Here is a 20,109-nt window from a genome sequence, read left to right on the forward strand (position 1 = left end):
TCCATCAGAGCAAGCCCTCAGCATCAAGCAGAACATGCTGACATTGTCCCCAATTCCTATACAAGTCAAGACATCAGGCTGAGAAAATTAGTTCAGCTCATTGCCAAGTATAGAAAAATACACTTTGACACAATACAGTTCTGGCACACAGTGTTATTTGGCCTTCTCACAGAGGTAAAAAGCCAACAGTAGGCATTCTTATACCTGTCAGAGGGCTAATGGCTGACCGTGCTTTTAAGAAACATGGCTGATTTTTAGTTGTCTGGTTTCAGTCTGCGTCTTGCACATCCTCACCAAGATTGGTCAGCTCCTTTACAAAGTCTATTTGCTTCTGTTATCTGCGGTTGACAGGATGAACTGTAAAACCAGAACAGTTTGAGGGTGGAGCTCTGGATCATTTCTGTATTTTTCAACCAAGAAAAGTTTATTTCAGCTCTAGGTTGTTCTGTACACTCTTAAGCATATAAGGAAATTGGACCATAGCAACAAGCTTTTGAAATTACAAAACTTCCCACACTAAGGAAGTGAGACAGGTGCACAAAAGGGAAAAATAAGGAAAGAAGCCATACTGCGGCTCACATTTATAAAAAATAAAACACTAGTCAGCAAACTGGTGAAATTCATGCATTGGAATCGAAGCTGAGAGAAAAGGTCTCCCTTCAGAGCCCTGGAAAAGGATACTAAAACAGTTCTTTGACCTCTCAAGCAAAGAGAGCTAGCATCAGTTTTCAATCTAGTGCAAGCAAGGCAGTCAGAAACACAATAAGCAAGCAATATATTTTCACTTGTGGCAGTTATATTGGACTTGTCACATATTTCTTCCAATATCCCCACAACGCACAGAAAAGCATGAATTAAAAGCCTCCCTTTTCCCTATTCTTTTCTTTTTTCTGAGCAACATCCAGAGCACACAGTATTCTTCAAAAACCAGTAAAAGCATTCTTCCTGTCATGTTACAAGAGCATTTTCTCTTCAAGTTTGTTTTTGGCTTTCATCTCCAAATCAAAGAATGGTAGTTATATCATCCCATTTAAAGATGTGGGTCCTCCCCCACAAGGAGTCAAAAAGGGCTAAAAAATCACCTGGTGGTTTATTGTCCAGTCTTAGACTCCAGCTTTGCTATACAGTACAGATGAGAACAAATTCTGTTCTGTGGCATGAGACAGGCAATCCTGAGTTAAACAGAATCGGTATTTAGACATATTCAAATTCCCACCATACCTTCTGTTCTTTGTGCAGAGATGAGCTTCACTTCTCTGACTTACCCACAAAAAAATGCACAGGGAAGAGCAGTCTCCAAGCATCCAGTGGACACACACGCAAACTGTTCCACAAGGAGGAGTTTTTCCAGCCTTACCCTATAAAGCTGAGAGCAAGATCAGCACACCAACACTTAAGAGATACTGGAGCAGCAGACAGGAAGATGCTCTCTGCTTGGCCAGATAATGTGTGCAGCACCGGGAAACTCCAGGTATGGAGAAGGGGGAGGTGATTCAGTGAAGGACATCCATAAGCCACTGGGCAAAGAGTAATTGCAAGCAACGAAAACAAACAAACATTCTTCCGTCTGTGCCCGACACAGCCATTTCACCCAGCTACAATACCTGCTTTCACTTTGAGAATGAAAGGCTTGGCTAACTGAACAGCTTTTATGGTTGTTCTTACACACATACACATAAACATATCTCATACATAATTACCACGTAAAGTACACGCCTTTACAGCCAGTCTCAAGCAAGAGCCAGGTTTTGACACCTATTTATAAATCTTGCTCCTGAAGAAAGAACTCCTGGAGGCAATGTCGGAATAAGAATCAAGTAATGCTCAGCAGGAGCAGATGCACCGTGACACACATACGGATGGAGCCAGCTATTCCCAACAATCATGAATTTTAAGCCCTCTGGTTAACAAAAGCTGCAAGACCAGGGATTGCAGGCATGGGAGAGCTGTGGATTGGGGCATTTCCATGCACAGCAGAAGACAGAAGCGCTACTGCCCCTGGTCTCGTCCTGCTGTTGCTGCCTCCTCCTTCGAGCTCCCAGGTGCGTTCAAGAACACCCAGAGGTGCCACCCGTCTCCGATGTCCCTTCACTGCTACCCAGTCGCCAGGCAGATGCCCCTGCTTTGAAGGTGGCTGGATTAGAGACCACCTGATGTTCCCTCCAATCTGAATTATATGCCACGATCCCAAAGTTCAGCTTTGCTTTTAAGTACTTTACTTGCAAAAAGCCACTGTTTCGTACACACACGCGGCCGGAGGGGTTAAAAGACAAGCTCCCACCTCTCCATCCCTCCTACACCAGCCACACAAAGCCCGAGGCTTCATCACCCCATCGCCCAGCATGGGTCCAGCTCCTCAATTCTTTGTGTCTGCCCAAAGCGCCCGCCCCTCCAGCCGAAGCCAGGACGGGGTGCTTGGCAAAAACTGCGGGCTGAGCCCCGATTCCGTCCCAGCCTCTGCGCCGGGACCCCAAAGGCGCGGCCCCGCAGGGCTCCCCGCTCGCAAAGCCCGGGGGCTGAGAACAACTCCCTTTGTTAAATGAATGAGAAGGGAAGGCAGGAGCGGGGAGACAGGAGGGGGAAGTCAGGCTCAGTACTCTCTTCTAAAAGAAAATTTCAAAAGAAGGGGGGAAGAGAAGGGCTGAAGAACAACGCACCCGTCCGCTCAACCCCTGCGCAAACTTCCCGGTTACAAAACAAGCGAGGAAATCCCCTTCCCCGGCGCGGCGGGACTCACCTTCCGCCCGCCGCAAGGTGCTGCCCGGCTCTCCCCCGACTCCCCGCCCGGCCCCGCTGCCCACACACCGCCCCTATTGTGGGCCCGGCGCCGCCCCCCGCACCCTGCCCGCCTTGCCGCGGCCATTGGCTCCGGGGGGCCCGCCCCGCAGCCCCCCTGCCGCCAAGGTGGGCAGCCGGGCCCGCCGGGGCGGGGAGCGGAGCGGGGAGGGGGTCAGGGGTAGGGGCAGGTCCTTCCCGCTTCGCTCGGCGGCGGCCGGGGCGCGGCATCGCAGCCCAGTGGCCCGCGGTGGAAAGTTTTTTTTGGGAGGGGGGTGGTACCTTCCCGGCGCTGCAGATGGGGACCCCCGGGGCGTGCTGCGCCTCGGGAAGCCGCGGGCCGCGCTCCGGCCGTGCTGCGGCTGCCGGCGGCTCCCGGAGCCCCGCGGCTCCGCAGGGCAGGGGGCGGGAGCGGCGCTGGCCTGCCTGGGACGTGGAAGTCTTCGGCGATCACGCCATCGGCGGAGCTGCCACGCGGGGAGTGGATCGCCGGCAGTCGCACCTTTGGCGAGCGGCGCTGCGATGACTTTATTTCTGCCGCTCGTATCGCGCTGCGCTATCGCGGAGCCGGCTCCATTGTGCTGAGGACTGTGTGCATGCAGATCCAAAAAAGGCAAGAATAAAACGGGCTCTGCCCTGCTGCCGTGTTGCACAAGCCGAGGCGTCTATACCTTATATTGCCGGGATCCGGGTGTTCCCTCTCCCCGTGATCTGAAGCTCGCTGGAAACTTGTCACCCTAGTTAACTGGAGTTTTCGGCTCAGCGCTTGTGCTGTGCCTGGAGAGAAAAAGAGGAGGGGTTTGACCGCACGTACAGCGCAGGGCTCTCGAGAAGAGAGCACGGGCATGCTGCGGTGCTCCTGGGATGTGCTCTGTGGAGGTACGGAGGTGGAATGTTGAAGTGAAGCAGGTAGATACAGGCAAAAGGGAGACAAGCTTTACACAGAGACAGCACGCCCCTACACACGACAGATTGAGACAGCGCTGCCACGGTCTCTCCCTTCCCCCTTGTACCAACAATTATCAGTTCCCGTGATAAGTTTGTTTGGGAGCTAAACCAGCAGAAAATTAACATCGCAAAAGTAAACAAATGGAAGAAGCGAGGATTCGAGTCTGGGACTGATAGGGAGAGTGGGACTGCCACAGAGCTGATTTCAGTCAGCTGAACCTGCTGTGGAATTGCACACTTGGAAGCACTTCCCTCTGTCGGATACATTTAACATTGGATTCAAATCCACTCTTACCGGCAGATTGCAAGAACTCCCTCAAGCATCCTCTGGCTGTAGTCTGGTTGCAACATAAAGGTTTTTATGTAGTTCAGGGTAATATGTATCAGTCACATCACTTCAAAGACAGGATCAGACTCTGTCAAGAATCCCAGAGATACATGGGAGCTTACAGGATTGCTGCTGGGGGACGAGGAGGCGGGGAACTGAGGCAAAAACCATGCGGCTTTGCTTAAACGCTGGATCCAATAAAGGAGGCTCCATCAAAGCTGGAGTTAAAACCCGAGAGTTACCCTTTGGCCCTGAACTGAGAGCTGAAGAGTGACTTCCTTTTGTAGCACGCTTGACATCCTAACACCTTGTCAGAAACATGGATGCACCCTGACAATTTTAAACAATCAATTTTGAAGCCAGGCCAGAGAACAGCCCAAAATACCCCATAAACATGCCTGTTTGACAAGACGTTTTACCAAATACTTTCATTCAGCCACACGGAGGATGGATAAATCAGGTAATTGCAGTGTTTGACCTAAGGCCTCATCCATATACACCTGGTGCAATGCACTCTGCTGAGCCCTGGTGAGATCCGCCTGGAGTGCTGTGACCAGTGCCAAGCTCCTCAGTCCAAGAGAGACATGGAACTCCTGGAGTGGGTTGTATAATTTTAGTGTTTGCCCAAAGCCCGAAGAGCTACAAATCTGATGAGGGGACAGGAGTATCTCTCTTATGAGGAAAGGCTGAGGGATCTGGGCATGTTCAGCCTTGAGAAGAGACAATTAAGAGGGGACAATCAATACACAGGTTAACTCAGTTCAGAAATTCTTTCAATTAAGTCTTTGTATATTTGCTGCCAAGGGATCTCACCAAAACTTTAAGAATCCTTACATTTTGCTATTTTCCTACTCTGTAGTAATGTGGAATCCTAATGAGATATCCAAGAATTATAATACTTAGTTTTCTGAAGTTACCCAAAGTTCAAGATTCCTTTGTCTGAAACTATTGCTGGATATTTCAGAGGGACTTCCTAAAGGAAAGGAGGAAGATATGCATGAACAGCATAAGAATAGGATAGAAAGCTACCACTGCAAACCAGAATTCAGTACTTGAGAAAGGAATGAGTGAAATGTAAATCATTTTATTTGCATTTCCAAGCACTCAGAGCTAAGTGTTCAGGGGTTTTCAGGGAAAGGATCCATCTTGCCTTGCACTCAGGTTAAAGTCAGATGGCCCTTTTCCAATATGGAGGAAAAGGGGGATTTCTTGTCCCTTTTGGGACACCTCAAAAGGATCTCCTGTGTTCTGTGGGAAGAAGCCTGGCACCGGACCCCAGCCTCAAAGAAGACCGACTCTGTTGAACAATCAATTTTACAGTGATCACATAAGACTTGCATTTTCCTCCCCTTCAGACACAGAGCAGAACAAACAGTACAGTTGCTGTGGGGCACAGCCTGATGATTTCTTCTTTGTCAGCAGCACCAGTATCAACAGTTCCTACTCTGCTGTGCATCTCTGTTCCTGAGCTACTCCATGCACTGTGCCAACACAGCTATTTGTGCACCTATGTAATGGAAGGGATCAAAAAACTGGTCCACCTAGGAGTTTTCCTAGGTGTTTTTAGCCAGATGAAATCCCCAAATATCTTGGCTGACGTGATGCAGGAGGAACACAAAAGTATGTGAAATCACAGGAGCTGAAGCTTAGCTGAGGGACAGTAACTTGTTAGGATGTGCCCACTTAGTCACCTGCATTAACCTGTCCACTCATTTAATCTGCTCAAGCAAACAGAGACAAATTGGACTCAGCCTACATGGCAGAAACCAGAGTTCATAAATGACTTGAAAACTAATTACAGGTCTCTAGGTCTTAGTAGCAGGGAAAGGAAATAGACAAAAAGAAAAACGGAGTCCTATGGTTATACAACACACCATTACAAAATTCTTCTTACTGTGAAGATGCAGAAACAGCAAGCACCAGCAAGCAAAACTGAAGGTGATGGTGGGTCAGCACACTACTGCCTGGAGGTTTCTCACCCAGTAAATCAGAAGTCAATCTAGCAAAGTAATGTTGTTATAGTGGTGTGAAGTGAAGAAGATAGATTATGATTCATCACTGCCCTACATATCATAAAAGTTTGTACAGCTCTGCAAAATATATGTAAAACACTTTCAAATCACAACTATTTCCTTTTCATTTTGTCCAGATAATGCAGTACACTAAAGCAGTGAGGAATGTATTTCTGGGAACAAATCTGTGATGCACAAACGTTTTTGCTAAACAAACACACAAAAGCATGACAGCAACAATCTTTCATTTCCTCAGTAAGTTTTAGGGAGATTTAGTGCCAGAAAAGCACGGTAAAAAAAAAAAAGGGCCAGAACACCTGACTAGCACAGAGAAGCATCTGGTTCCTATCTTATATATCTTGACATTAGATGGTATGTAATACCCATCACAACAGAAGTTAAAATCACTTCCAAAATGTTTACAAATAGCACATCACCTCTGCTGCATATTTAACATGGACATACACCTCCTACCATCCTGGAGAAAGGTTTGCTATGATTTCTTTGCCTAGAATGAGCTCAAATATAGGAGTAAGAACCAGAATCACCATCGTAGCAAAGCTGGCTCTGGGTTACACTTTTTTGATCTTAGAATTGAAGTCAAAAATCCAACATACGGAAAAAACATTGTTGTTTCACCCCGGATAAATGGTTAAGGCATCACACTGTACACGTTGCCACTTAGTCGTTCATTTCCGTACTGAAAACTCACACTAAAGGGTCAGGATCTGTCTGGTACAGATATTACAGTAATTGCAACTTGGTGCAATTTTTTTTTTTTTTTTAATGCAGAAATCCCAAATAATTCTGGTTCTTCTTATGGGTTACTTACTTGTTGGTTAAGTTACCCCATAGCTGATTGAAAACTCAGAGGAACCTTCATGCCATTCCAGTTTTAAATAATCTCTTACCGCTTCATTGAAGTCCTGGAATCTTGCAAAACCTCTGGTGATGAATACACTTTTACATTCCAGATCTCCTTTAGCCAGGAAATTGCACAGAGACAGCTAAGAGCACTCAGTGTTTTGGTGAGCAGTCAGCAAGTCGGGAAATACTAGGGAAGCCACAAATGACTGTTTGATTCTGGAAGCCTTGTATATCTCTGGAAGTCATAAAATACAGATGGGCAATGGCTTAACAGTGAGGTCAGTCTTTGATTCATTAGCTAACAGATGAATTTAAGCACATATATCTGAGTTTTGAGGCATGCTGCTAATTCAAGCTTAAAAGCAAGGGGGGAGTTTTACCCTGCGCTGTGAGTTTCTTTGGAGCTGTACAGAATCCTGGCTTTGGCTTAGGTTTTGTATGTTCTCTCCATGATCTAAGTAGTTTGGTTTTTGGAAAAATATTACTTGGCACCAGTAATCTTGGGTAAAAAACCATATTTAAATGCTGTAAGCTCTTTTTCTTGGGTGGAGGTATAGACTTCAAACACATTGGGTCAGTCACTGAAGCTATAAGAATTTACACCACAGGCTGACCATTTGTATGTAAATCCTACATTGTGCAAGAATCTGTGGAGATGAGTGCCATAACAGAAGAGCCTGTTTTCAGATATTAAACACAGTACTGATGTGCTCCAAAACCAGGAATTTGGTTCAGAATTTCATCTTTCAATCTCCCAACTTCAGTCACAGCTATGGTTCCCACATCAAACTTCCCTCTGCCTGCAATTTAAAAAACGCCTATCCCTGCCTGCTCCTATCCTTCTCCAGCTGTATCAAGAACATTTGCTCATTCCTGCTTCCTCTCCTTTCTCCTTCTTTCCACCTCCTAGCCTTATTTAATCATTCACCTCACTTTGAAAATCCCTTTCCTCCTTGATCCCACCAGCCATCCTAAGGCAAGGATGTGAATATGGTCTAGACACTCTTTTAGGGATCCTTGTCCCACCTTGACCGGAAATTATCCTAGAATGGTTAGGGTGGGAAGGGACCTCAAAGATCATTTTGTCCCAACTCCCCTGCCATGGGCAGGGACACCTTCCACTTGACCAGATTGCTCAGAGCCCCATCCAACGTGGCCTCAAACACTTCCAAGAGACGGGACATCCGCTGCTTCTCTGGGCAGCCTGTGCCAGTGCCTCACCACTTCTGTAGGGAAGAATCACGGCAGCAGCTCTGCTTCACAAAACACAGGCAGCAGCAGACAAAGAACGAGGCACCCAGGGAGAGCAAGAGGGGCACTGCTGAGAGGGAGGGGAGGGAAGGGGGAGGTCATAAATACTGCTCATTCACTTGGGCCTTTGGAGCATGAAGGAATTGCTGCCAGTGAAGGAAGTGTGGAAAGTAGCATAGCACTGACAGGCAGGCAAACATCTCAAGCACATGAGAGCCTGTCTCACAAGTGACAAAATACATGCAGAAATCACAGAACAATCTGTGGTTGCTGGCTTTTGTTCAGCCACCAGTACCAGGTCCTGGACTGTGCCATTGTGCAGCACAGCCTTCTTAGAACTGTTTGGGTGATTGCCCTGGCCTCAGGTGTCTACTGGTTCTCTGCACTGTCCCAGAACCATGACTCTAATTTTCTCTCCTCAGTATAAAGAAATCAGAAAAAAATAACTCAATACAAGCCAAAATGTAAATTTGCAACTAGAACAGGTTTCCCAACAGACAAGTCTATGACGGTTTTCCTTCCAGGATTCAGCTTACAAAGTTGCAATGGTTGTATAACAGACACTCAGAATCACTTTTCCATTCATTTAATTATTGTTTACTGTAGACCTATGATGAGAAAAATCCTCCTCTGTGAGAATGTGGAAGAACACAGTAGAAATAGATCTACATGTTCCTTGGGCTCAACAACTCCTGCTGAACCAGTAAGAAAACCAGAATAACACTACTCAAAGTGAAATCAAATTATTCTGAACTATGCCATTTAAAAAAAAAAAACAAAAACAAAAACAAACTTTTACCTATAAGTGGGGATAAATAAGAAAGCATAACATCAAGGTGACACAACTCCAGAAGTGTGGAAAAAGAAGAGTGCACTAAACTTACCTTTCATTAGGGACTCCCCAAGTTTAATGGGCTACCATACAAAGAAAATAATAATAAATATAATTTGGAAAACAATTAGATTTTCCTCTCTTTATTGACTTTTTAAAGAATACCTCTGGAGAGTTTTCACTTGCAGTATCAGGGCTTAAAGATATAGCTAGGTAACGCAAGAGACAGTCTGAATGAGACATCAGACAGAGACTACTAATCCAGGGCTATTTATTACTCAAAACCTAACAAAAGCAGCTCATTTTTCTATGCAGAACATCGTAGTTGCATGGGAGGACACTGTAAACAGAGGAGGGTGAGGCTGAGAGAGATTGTAACAGCGTAATGGTTGTTACAAAAAATCACAAAAGTAGATTTTTTTTCTGGTTTTGCTGGTTTGAGCTTATTCAAACTGAACGACTCTGAAGACCTGATTCTGTTTTAACTGAAGCCAGTGGAAGATTTGCCACACATTTTAGAATACAAAACCAGCCCTTCAGTCATAGCACCTCTGCCAGATTTTGTTTCACACCCTGCCAAAATGTCATAGCTTGAATCACTTCAGTAGCTTGAGCCATTTAAAACTGGACTGAATAAAACCCTGGAGAATAAACTGCAGAGAGAAATCTTCCCCTGTTCTTTCCCTTATCTCTGCTCTTCTGCCTCACTGGGTTACATGAATAGCAACCAAAAACTGCAGAGCACTGACAGACATGGTGTCTCTGGGCATTTCGGATGTTTCACAAGCAAGCTTTGAAAACATGAAACCTCTGTCCTTCATTTCTACCTATTTGCATTGTGTCCAAGAGGGCTTAAGTGGATCATAACAGAAAGATTATAGAGTAGCTGACTTCAAATGTTTTGGAAAAATTGCATTGAATGTGAGAGATTTCATGGCAGCTTCAAACATCAGTGAAGTAAAATTTTATTAAAGTGCAAAGTAAAGATCTTCAGCAACATAATCTGAACTGACCTGGAGCAGACAAAATACCATAGAAACAGCAAGATGATTCAAGTTATTAACTCATCAAAAAGCTGGAGAGATGGAACACCCATTTTGCAGGGTAGAGAGCGGCTTTGATAGTTAACCCAATGTAGGGAGCTAAACAAGTTATGGGGCAATTTGGCTGAGGACAGTGACACTGATAATTTAATTATACTGGTTGGTCACACTATAACCAGAGTTACACCAGAGATATAGATCACAACAAGCCTGCCAAGAGAGCTGGCCCTGCAGAATTCCTTTGATATGATGTACACCTCAGTGCTGTCCAAATTGCTGATGAGTCACAGATTGTTCTGCAGGACACAGGAAATCTTAATAAATTATTTTATTGCATAATCCTTTCCTATTGATTCCTTGTATATACCTGCAGGAACTGCTAAATAACAACACACAAACCCCTGAGCTTTTTCACTGGCTGCCTCAGCATACCACATAGGTCTTGCAAAATTTCCAGAATAAAACTGAGGTTTCAGGAATATACCAACCTCTAACTTTACATTCTTGTCAAGTAGCCTCTGCAATCAGAGAAATGCCAGGTTGCACTGGCTGTAATTGGCCATAATATCTCTGATGAGGTTTCTATCCTGAATCTCACCATCTTGTCTCAGTTTGTTAATTAACAGTTTTAAGGATGGCTATTTTGCCTTTCTTTTTGCCACATTTTCTGGGATATGCAGAGATTCTTATCAAATTATTACATACTTACCAAGTAATTAACTTCATCAGCATAAATTAATCACCAAACCATCCTAGGAGCTGTATCACAGATGGGGAAAATGAGGTAAGAGCTCAATCCGTAGCCTCAGGCTCTGCAGCAAAACTACTGCAATAATGCTTTTTGAATTCAGGAGTTCCTACTTCCCATTTCTGCTCTCAGACTAAATCACTCCTTTAAGGTGCCTCTGAAAGCTTCCAACTGCAGCAAATAAAAACCTTGTGGAAGGGACCTGGGCCTGCAGTCATACAGAGAACTAATCTTCAGCAGGCAGGTGAACTATAGGAAAGAAACATTTAATATTGCCATTTGCAATTGGCAGCCTCTGTCCACAGGCTTTGTGTTCGCAGAGAGCAGCCCTGCAGGAAACTGTGTACTGAAACTGATTCTCTGGTGACGGTGGCCTTTATCACACACAGAGATGAAGGTGCAAATGGCTGTCCAGAGAAAAAGGGCCTAGAGGTCCAAGATAAATGATTTTCAAAAAATAGTGCAGAAAGTGAGTCAAACGCTGATGGATGTAGACAGTGTTTGAAACAGGAGGGCAAAGCTATTTGGTGAAGGGAAACTGGGTTTGGGAACATTTAAGCTTCAGGATGGACAATGCTTTGTTGTGAAATCTGGGTATTGAGGATTTCTTATTTTGCCTGTATGGCTACATTCCTGGGAAGAGCAATTTCCATAAAACGATATTCAAGAAGCCCACGCTGAAGTAATTCTTTTTCCCCTTTAGTTTATAAGTGGTTACAAAACAATGAAGCTCTCAGTTCTTTACACTTCGCAGGGGAGAATGTACAAAGAGCTGCTTAATCTCTTTCAGTTCAGCTCTTTAATTCTCATGGGTATCCAGTTGCAAGGTATCTGTATCAGCCTCTGAGTCCTCAGCTGTGCATCAGACTGTTGGCTCTTGTTTTAACACGCTGTTTCAGAGCCGACCAGGTTTCAGCACGAGTGTGTGAGGGCTGCTGTGCCTAAATCCGTTTGACGTCGGCGGAGGAGCAGCATCACAAATCCAGCAGTGCTCGCTCTGGTGGTGAAATGCCAAGTAAGCGCTTTCACAGTGCCAGGCTGATCTCAACGCTGATGTTTGCCATCCAGAAGGAAGCAAGATGCACGACTAAAGGAGGCACGTCACCAAGGAAGATTTGAATGCTTCCTGATTGGTTTCCCAAATAATTATGTCATTTGCTTCTAACTGGGGCTAGCTTGCAATTCAAGTATTATATGGTTTTCTCAAGCACAAACTGCAATTAAGGAATCGGAAAGCAAGAAGATGCAAACCATACCACAGGATCAGCTAAGAAAAAATGGTGAAACCAGACAAATTAATTTTCAGTTTATTTCCTCCCATTATTGCCAGACAATCTCAAATGCAAAGCGAAAAGAAAAAGGAACATAAACATATTTAGAGTTAATGTAATAAATTAACACCTGTATGCTATATTAATGTGTGAAAATTGCTAAATTAAAATGCTAAACTAAAATTCTATATTTGGCTCGGTCACTTAGCAACAGCTGCATCGGTTTAAGACATTTCGTTCTGCAGCTGCTGCCTGGTACCTCAGCCTGGAGCTCCCACAGAATCTTTGAATGGTTTGAGTTGGAAGTGACCTTAAAGCTCAGCCCTACTACCATGGGCAGGGACACCTTCTACTAGACCAAGTTGCTCAAAGCCCCATCCAACCTGACTTGGAACATCTCCAAGGATGGGGCAGCCACAGGTTCCTGGGCAATGTGTGATGGTGCCTCACCACCCTCACAGGGAAGAATTTCTTCCTGGTATTTAATCTAAATGTACCGTCTTTCAGTTTACAGCCATTTTCTCTTGTCCTCTGACTTCATGCCCTTGTCAAAAATCCCTCTCCAGCTCTCTTGTTGCACTGGAAGGTGCCCCCCAGGAGACTGGAAGGTCTTCCTGGAGTCTTCTCTCCTCCAAGCTGAACAACCCCAACTCTCTCAGCCACAGCAGGGGTGCTCCAGCCTCCTGATATTTTTTGCAGCACTAGTCAGATCCATGTCCTCTCCATGCTGAGGACCTCAGAGCTGGATTCAATACTCCAGGTGGAGTTTCACAAGAGCAGAGGGGCAGAATCCACTCCCTCACCCTGCTGCCTGCACTGCTTTGGATACAGCCCAGGACATGGCTGGGCTGTGAGTGCCAATTGCCAGGTCATGTCCTGCCTCTCATCCACCAGCACTAACAAGCCTTTTTATCAGGGCTGCAATCAATCCATTCATCCTCCAGTCTGTATTGATACCAGGAGTTGCCCCAATTCACATGAAGCATCTTGCACTTGGCCTTTTTTAACCTAATGAAGCTCCCACAGACTGACTTCTCAAGCTTGTCCAGGTCCCTCTGGATGCCATCTCATCCTCCAGGTGCATCAGCTGCACCACACACCTTTGTGTCGTCTTCAGACTTGCTGAGGGTGCACTCCTCCCTCCACCAAAGTCAGCAGAAGGAAATGAGTGCCTGCATTTTGCCTGCTCCTCTCCAAAACCAAATGTCTTAATTCAGATACATCTTTATCAACTTTCTCTGAGTTTGGTTTTGTCGTCAGGTAGAAGCCTCAGCACCTGTTCATTCTGACAGCTCTGAGGTGAAGCAGTACCCCACACCAGAGGGGCAGAACAAGCAGCCACATCTTAAACTGCCACAGCAATACTCACCAGAGTGTCCCCAGCAGTGCCTGAAGCAAGGATGAAAGTAGAATTGCGAAAAAGCATGAAAGTGCCCAAGGAAATAACCACAAGAAAAATTGCTACAGGAATTTCATCACAGTGCAACGAACTATTTAGAAATCACTATGCCAAAAAGAAGGAGCATAAGGGTTAGAAGACACCCCAGGGAAAAGGGATATCTAGTCTTGGTCCAAGCTCTCTTGACTAGTTAACTGCAATGCTGTGGTTATTTATTTACTTGTTTCCTGACGTGACTGTGAGTGCTGTGATGTGTGTTCAGGTCAGTGCTGTCCCCTGTGAGGCAGGTGTGCCTGGGGCACAGCTTCCAGATCACAACCCTCAGTGGATGCAGACAAAGGAATGCCTACTCTGAGGATCATGGGTAGAATTAAGACCAACACAGGAGCTGAACTGCTTGCCAAGAAGAATTCAGAAAACAAGAAACTTTGCCAGCCAGAAAGAAATCATTTGGGCTGGTGATTTTGAAGGACAATGCTTTTGAAACCACACACCTAAATTCCTATAGAATAATGCTTCAAAATTAATATTTTGATCTTTACATATTCCTGCCAGAGAACACCACTGGAATAAACTAATTCAACAAGTTACATTTGCAGAAAGATCATATCTGAGACATGGTGCTTATATTTTCTTGTTCAAATGGATCAAAGAAGTTTCTCTCTAGGAGCTGCAGCCTCACTGAATGCCCTTGGGCAGGGCATAATGGTGTATCTGGAGCAATGGGGTACCAGGTATCACCAGGTATCATCTGCTATTCATCAGGCTGGAACTCCCTCAAGCACAGGAATGCTTTCTCCCATGCTTTCCTTTGGCAAGAAGAACTACACAAAATCTGTAAGAGCACTGCAGCCTCCGTAAAAAAATTTAATGTAAGGATGGTGCCATCATGCTCAGCCACAAAGAAGCAATTGGTGTGCTGGACATGCTGCTTGTTTTATTAATCATCCTAATTTTTCATTGTGTTGTGTTTCCTCATGAACAGAAAAAGACAGGCAATAGCTATCTGCTCTTAGCCTGTGTATACTCTGCACAGTCACCAGGGATGCCACAATCTTTGGCTGATGCATTTCATTTTTAAGAACTAAGCAAACAAAACATGCACCCAGCTTAGGCCATACAGTGATTAAAATCTCGTTAAATGCTCATACATGAAAATCACACCTGGACTACATCTTATACAGACCAAGACCAAGGCCTCAATCTGGTATTTTTATCAGTAACCACAATGGCAAGGCCAAGGCTTATAGGAACAACCATAACACTAACTATAAATAATAATTTCCAACCTAAATGATCTGGTAATAATTTGCCAAGCCTGAACTCACAGCTCCAGCATCACACACACACACACACCCATCCAAACCACCCACTGGTACTGCAAAAAGCAGGAGTTACTGTCCTTATTTACTTATTTCCACTGGGAGCATCACATCCTGTTGTAGAAATGGAGGAAAACCATCCAACATTGCAGATACATGACTAATCTCTGTAACAAACAGGCACTGAAAATCTACCCAGGAAAACAACCTAATAAGCTGAGTGGGCCAAATCCTCCTCTGCTCAATATCCTTGATAGTCATTTATGTTATGCCAGGGAGTAGGATAACAGTTCATCACCTCTGTTTCGTTCTGTACCATGTACATGTTCTGCACATATACAAATCAGAGCTATCCAAAAAAATTGTTTTCAGCATATATGCTACTAAATTCAAACCACTAGTAAGTCCACTTAAGCTTTTGCTAGCCCAGGTAGGAATTGCATGTGGTTCCTTCCTACTACAGTAGCTAAATTTCCTTCAGCAGATGGTCCTCGGACTTAATAAGTAAATGTAGAACTGAAGATTTGTGTTGAAACATGAAAAAGAAGTAAGCAGGTTGCTGTTATTAAGCAAATTTCAATCAGGGTTTGCCAGTGCCTATATCTTTTCCTGGTTTTCTTCCCCAAACTCTAGAAGGTAATATAATGAGTGAGAAGAACACAAAAACAGCAGGTTACAAGGCTCACTTAGTAAGGGAAAATAAACTGAAATGCTTAACCTTAAGTGCTTTTAAAAAATAAATCAGCTCAGCAAGCAACCCAAATCCTCAAAACCTATACAGGAAGTTCTCTACTTCCAAAGTCTTCTCCCTCTTCAACCTTCTAGGTCTGTTTTGGTTGGTTTGTTTGGTGTTTTGTTAACAGCACAATTATTTGAAGGTATTCAGGATAAGCAGAAATGCTGAAATTATTGCTTTGCGTGGTGTGAGGAATAAGAGATTTCCCTTTTAAGTCCACTCTGCAAACTACTTCCAAAACCACTTAATTAAGTCTTGGTCTACTTTATGAAATACTAGAAAAAAGATCTTATGTAAGTTTACAGATGGTATACAGAGCAGAATTTGCACTTGCCCAGGACTTACCAGCAGACCATGTCAAGCAGACAGTCACAGACAATCTTGCAAATCCAAATAAGCCAAAAAACCCCATGCACAGCCTACACAAATGCAGTGACAACACCCTGACAGCTGCTAGTTGTCAACTCAGACAGAGCTTGGCAAAGCCAGAGTGGGGTTCACCCCTTTTGCTGTTTCTCTGCATATTTTCCATGAGTCTTTCCTTCATGACCTGTTAGTTTAACATAAGCAATATGGCACAAAACAACTAGTTCAATGGCCTCACAGGATGCAATCACACAAAATCCCAAATAAGTAGGGAACTTTGACCTCACCTGTTTATGTCACCTTCCTTGCCCTAATCCTCACTTTTGCCTGTTTAGCCCAGTTTTCTTTGTGGCAACACACCCACTACTTCACTGAAGTCCCAAGAGATCCCATTTTCCTTGTCAAAAATCAGTTAATTCACAAAATAAACATAACTCTTGTGATACTATCTATTTTGGTTAACTCCTTTTACTTCTCACCTGATCTCCATTTGTTTCTAAATTCTCCAGATTTGTCGTAAAGCCTCTGTTTCCATCAAGGCCAGATTAGTTCTTCTGAGAGGCTTACAGGCTAAGCTGCAGTTTGCTGGTTGCCCTGCAGGATGGCCAACGAAGAAATAGCACCCTTGAGACCTCTGCTCCACAGAGATTTGGGTTCTCGTTAAAGTAATTTGCTTGCAATGCAATTGCAAAGAAAGCATTATATAGCAATGAAGTCATAATGCCAAAGTGTTATTTACACTTTGATTGCAAGGGAACTGTTCTGTTAGCTATGCCCACTATTTTTGTTTGCTGTGGTGTCACCTTCTGTGGCAGAGAGGGACGTCATTAGGAACATCTACAGCAGCACTTCTCCCTTGTCTAACAAAGTAATCATTTAAAGTATGATCGCTGGTACTTACTGCACATCAAAAGAAGGCAGCTGATGAAACCAAAGTTTGTCTGAGCGTGTGAGATGACTTTTCTTGTTATTCCAATTGGAATGGAAAGTTTTGATCCTGCAGTTCATCCACATGCCTGCAATCTGAGCCAAACTCTCCTGTCAGTCACAAATTTGCCACACACATTAGACCAGAATCCTTCCAAGTGTAAGTCTACATGCTTCCACACAATCAAATCACAACATATTTAGCCTACTGTTATCTGCTTTTTCTTTTCACTAAATCTTTTATCCAGGCTTCTAGGATGCTGCGGAAACCAAAGTGTTTCACACAACCTCCCTGTATTAAACATACCAAATAAGTTTAAAGAAAAAGGGTGAGACACAGCTGCCAAAGAATGCACTGACTTCCAAGATCTGCACCAGGAGACCTTAAGGAAGCTGGAGCAGAACGATGGCTGGCATCCACAGGGACTGAGCTCCTCAGACAAGTTTCCTGACCTGAGGAAGCCTCATCCCCACAGCTCAGTCCGAGGGGACTGCTGGATGAAGAACAAGACAGAGACTGTCCCTGACCGCCTGCCTGCCTGAGGCAAGGAGTGACACTCACTAAAGCATTTTCAGGGAAGACTATTCTACCTGGGTCACTACAAAACCAAGCAGCTTACCTAATGCTGTAAGAAATGCATAGAAGCCAGAAACTTTCACAGTCACTACTACATACCCAAGTCACTTTGAGCTCTGTGGGAAGGAGAAGAAGAATGGATGTCTCCAAAACCACAAGCACTTACAACAAAACAAAATTACAATCTCTATTGTTTGTTAACAGCACTCAGCCTGCAACATCTAGATGGGGAGTTCTGACATGCAGCAGCGAGGCTTAAGGATTTTAAAAGGTTTTATATTACATAGTATTACTAACCATCTTTATCAGCACAGCATTTAGAGTCCTATGGTGGTAACAAAGGACAGCAGAGACTGTGCAAAGAGAACATGTCTCCAGTTCAAAAAAGCACCAAGTCTAAGTAGACAAACCAGGGACTACACACTGCTATTCCTGCTCCCAGACAAAGCTCATACATCTCAGTTTTTCAAATGTAGTCCAAGTCAGTAGTAACTGAAAAATCTGGGCTTCTGACAGCTATTCCGTGTTTTGACTGCAAAGCCTTAGAATCCTTGCCTAGGGCTTCCAGACTCTACCTCTGTACAAACAATACACAATGTTAATTAAATGCACAAAAAGGAAGCTGAAAGAACACTCATGAAATTTGCAAATCTAAGCATTTGAAGGCTGCAAAATGCCAAAGTAAATGTCAGCTGCACCACCTTAATTATTGCCTTCTGCATGTACTCCTCAGGTGGATTTTAATTACCTGAGTTGGTGCTGTTTTTCCATGGGTCCCAGCTTCCTCATTTGGTTCACAAAAAGAACATTCACTCAAAAGGAGATTGATGTCATTTGCCTTTATGCACCAAGTTTATGCAATCTGAGTCTTAAGTAAGCTGAGTCTCCTTTGGAAATACAGAGTTTACCACAATGAATTTACAAAACCATAATTTAGCTATCTCATAGATATGTCAGTAATCCACCTTTTAAAGCAACAGCAGCTCAATTTCTTTTTTTTTTTCCTAATTTCTTGCATGTTTCAAAGTCATATTCACTGTAAGCTGGCCAAACTTGAAGAGAGAAAATATTACTTTATTCTATAGTTTTCTATGATTTTTATCATGATAGAACCCCAGCATTTCTTTCTTATTTTTATAATATCCTAGAAGATGGAGGAGCTAACCTCTCCAGTCCTATAGGGAACATCTCTTGCTCAGTCTCATTTTCTCACTTCCCATACATCCTGTCATTGCTGTTTTGTTTGTCTAATATATTTGTCCCCACGCACATCAAACCATTTAGGTAAATCTTTCTCTACTCCCCCACAGCCAATTCAACACCTTCATAAGGCCAGTCCTAGTTTCCTGTTTATGTCCCCTCTCTCCCATCATCTCATCCAGCCTCTGTCATTCTCCCACCCACTGTTTTATTTTACTGTTGAAGTTCAGCACAACTCCTCAGAACATGAGAAGTGAGATTCTTTTTTAAAGACTCCTGACTTGGCCAAATTTAGGTCAATTTTCATAGGCACAAGAAGTGCAGACCTGACACTTAGCCCATCATCTTGCCAAACAAAAACAAACAAACAAACAAACAAACAAAAAACCAAAAAAAATAAAATAAAATTAAATTAAAAAAAAACCCACGCCACAAAAGATCTGAGCTTCTAAGGCATTTTAACACTGAAAAACAACCTATTCTTCTCTTTTCATACTGGAAAACGACTAAACATCTCTGGCTGAAATTTCAGGGGGAGGTAGGGATGAGTCAGCCCCAAACAGACCCCTGGCTGAAAAGCATCAGAGTTAATTAAAACTAAATATGGAGTCTCAAACAGAGGCCCCATTACAAGTCAATAAAGGAAATTGATTTTTTTTTTTTTTGCAAGTTATGCTTTTTTGTGGTCTCCATATGAGCTGTGATTACCCTGGCAAGATATCAGTCACATTTCTGAAGAAATTTGCAAAGTTATGGTCTAATGACTCTTAATATCAGTTCGTTAGATTTATCTCAGATTGTAAACAGTGAGGGAATTAGGTTTTCACACATTCTTATTAAGTACTTCACCTAATGGGATCCATGCAACTAATTATTATGTTTTGAATGTTTTAAGTATGTTTTAAATGCATTGCATCCTTTAGCGTACAAAAGGCTACTTTTTTTTTTCCTTTTCTCCATACTCCCTATTCATTAGAACCAGTAGGATTCAATTTCCATGTAGTATTACCAAGTCTACTTCCCTGGTTCATTATAAGTCTCTGTCTTGAAATCTTAAGCATTTATTATCCTTGTTATTGGTGGTTTGCCAGTTGGTCATTATGGAATTGGTCTGGAGTGAGTGCGTTTGCAAACACTGATGCAGAATCCTATATAACCAAGTTTTCTCTGAAGCCCTAGCTCAATAAAAAAGCCTTAGGCTCTGTCTTTTTAGGGTATATTTCCTTCTGAAAGTAAACATATGTCTTTCTCACTCTCCTGACCTTCAGTTTCAGTTTTGCTCTTACACGCAAGTCAGTTTTCCCCTGTTAGATTTGGGTCCAATTTCACTTTCCAGAGATTGGGCTGAAGATTCTGCTGAGAGCGGACTGGGAGAGACATTGCATTCCTGAAATCCTCTGTTTGATCCTCAGCTTAATTAAACCCCCTCTTCCTGTTTATATTTATTGTTTAGACAAATGATGCCGAGTCAGTGGTGCTCTGGCACAGCCTAATGAACCCTGATGTA

The 20,109-nt window shown here is 43.6% G+C and overlaps 1 protein-coding gene across 5 annotated transcripts in view; it reads right to left on the reverse strand.

Annotated features, from left to right (window-relative positions):
• PAK1 (p21 (RAC1) activated kinase 1) overlaps positions 1-20,109 on the reverse strand; it is a 103,298-nt gene that overhangs the window by 73,507 nt on the left and 9,682 nt on the right. The window contains exon 1 of one of the 5 annotated variants that reach the window (XM_066175567.1): positions 3,447-3,518. The exons of 1 other annotated variant lie outside the window; for it this stretch is intronic. The gene's annotated coding sequence lies outside the window, so the exon portion shown is untranslated. Of the gene's footprint in view, positions 1-2,737; positions 2,804-3,057; positions 3,156-3,446; positions 3,519-20,109 lie in introns of those variants that run through there. 3 more of the 5 variants (XM_066175566.1, XM_066175565.1, XM_066175563.1) reach the window with 3 other exon arrangements.

Source organism: Chamaea fasciata, unplaced genomic scaffold (assembly GCF_029207755.1).
Source record: "Chamaea fasciata isolate MVZ Bird 193981 ecotype frontalis unplaced genomic scaffold, bChaFas1.0.hap1 SCAF_2, whole genome shotgun sequence".
NCBI lineage: Eukaryota > Metazoa > Chordata > Aves > Passeriformes > Sylviidae > Chamaea > Chamaea fasciata.